This window comes from Pogona vitticeps, chromosome 2, assembly GCF_051106095.1.
Source record: "Pogona vitticeps strain Pit_001003342236 chromosome 2, PviZW2.1, whole genome shotgun sequence".
NCBI lineage: Eukaryota > Metazoa > Chordata > Lepidosauria > Squamata > Agamidae > Pogona > Pogona vitticeps.
This window is the reverse complement of record NC_135784.1, coordinates 96971939-96973905: the sequence shown is the minus strand read 5'-3', so window position 1 is coordinate 96973905 and position 1967 is coordinate 96971939. Positions and strand designations below refer to the sequence as shown.

Here is a 1967-nt window from a genome sequence, read left to right as displayed (position 1 = left end):
CTAGGAAAATAGAAAGAAAAAAAAAGGAGCTTTGAACTTTTCAAGGTGGTGAACAGTCTGCTGCTTTTAAAATAACTGATTTGTCTGAAGTTTTCTTTAACTAGGTCCTCAAACAACTCATGGAGATATCCCTGCTGCTCTACAGCATGGCTTTGTCCATTCTAAATGCTTTACAAGACGAACAGGAATGCAGCCACTGAATTTCCAAAGGCAGAGAAATCAAACAGGCCATTCAGAGCCTGTGATGACATGATCACCTGTCCTCCAGGCGATTTCTGCAGACATCTATTTGAGATAAGCCTGAGTTACAAGGACATTAGCCTGCTGGGTATAGTAACTACAAATTTTGCTTCTGCCTGTACTTGTTTGGTCCAGTCCAGGCATGTTTGGACACCTTCTTTGTTCTCAGATTACTTATAAGATTATGAATTTCTAAGATTATGTTAACAATCCAGTGTAAACAGGCTGAAGAACCACAGACTGGAAATGGGTGCCACGTGTCATTTCTACCTATGAAAAAGTGAATCTATGAAAGTACTTTTTAAAGGCACATTTCCTGGACTTGGGAAAAAGAGAAAAAGTAACATGTGCAGAAAGCTTTTTTTTAAAAAACAAAGAATGCATTCTGCAGGCTGGCACTTTCTGCTCAGTACTGTACTTAAGAACAGAAAAAGATATAAACACAGAAAAAAACACCCTTCTCTCTCTCTCTCTCTCTCTAATATAAAAATATATAAAATAATATATTAAATACACATATATTTATATTTAGAAGGAAATAATCAAAACAAGAAACATTGATTTGATCAGATGAAACATAAACTTTCAACATGAATTGAAGCTTGAACGCATGTATTTTAGAAAACATATATACAGTGGTGCCTCGCTAGACAATTACCCCGCATGACAGTTTTTTCGCTAGACATTGGCTTTTTGCAATCGCTATAGCGATTTGCAAAACAGTGATTCTATGGGGGAATTTTGCTGGACAATGTTTGGTCCTTGCTTCGCAAACTGATTTTCGCTAGACGACGATTTTGACAGCTCCTTACGTGCTTGCAAACAGGGACTTAAGCTTCGCAAGACAGCGATTTAAACAGCTCATTGGATCTTCGCTAGACAACGATGATTCTTCCCACTGGAACACATTAAACAGGTTTCAATGCGTTCCAATGGGGAAATGCTTTACGCTAGACGATGATTTCACTAAATAGTGATTTCAGTGGAACGGATTATTATCATCTAGCGAGGCACCACTGTAGAAGTATTTTTTAACAGGAAGGTTTTATTTTAAAAAGTTTAAGAGGAATTAATAAACTTGAGCAATAAAGGTGTTGTAAAGGCCAAGTCCTATGCTTACACAATTCCCCCTGCGTTCATAAACGGAATACCATTAACTGACAAACTTAAGACCAATCTTTGCAATTATTAACATGAAATAAACTTTTTACATTCTAAGGATCTGATTCTTAACAGCCAAGCTAGCGTTAATTGCCTTGAGAAACCAGTTTGTCCCCCTCCCTCTTGTCTTTCCCTCCCCAGGCAGGCTTTTAAGCACTAAGTTATCTCAGGAATACTGATTCTTAACTTAAAGGTTTTTAAATGTTTTTGTATTTTTTTGAAATTAGATTTTAAACTTTAATATATGTTTAATTGTTTTTTTAAAATATGATATTTATACTGTATAGTGTTTTAAATCTGCTGTTTTATCTGTTGTAAGCCACCTTGGGTCCCCTGTAGGGAGAAAGGTGGCATATAAGTGAATAAATGAACACTCATGTGACATTATGGACAATGTGACATTTCTATTGTATAATTAATCACCGTTTCTTATGCACACACACAATGGCAAAACCCTTGTCAGTGATTTACATGTGCATAAATTGCTTACCGTAACTCACTACAGCCAACTGCCACTAAGGAATGAAACTCTGGTTGCCTTACAAAGTACATGCTTGATTAGGCAA

At 36.4% G+C, this 1967-nt stretch overlaps 1 protein-coding gene across 3 annotated transcripts in view; it reads right to left on the bottom strand.

Moving 5' to 3' along the window:
• The window catches only part of LOC140704472 (transposon TX1 uncharacterized 149 kDa protein), a 31443-nt gene that overhangs the window by 27026 nt on the left and 2450 nt on the right, over window positions 1–1967 (bottom strand). The window lies entirely within an intron of this gene.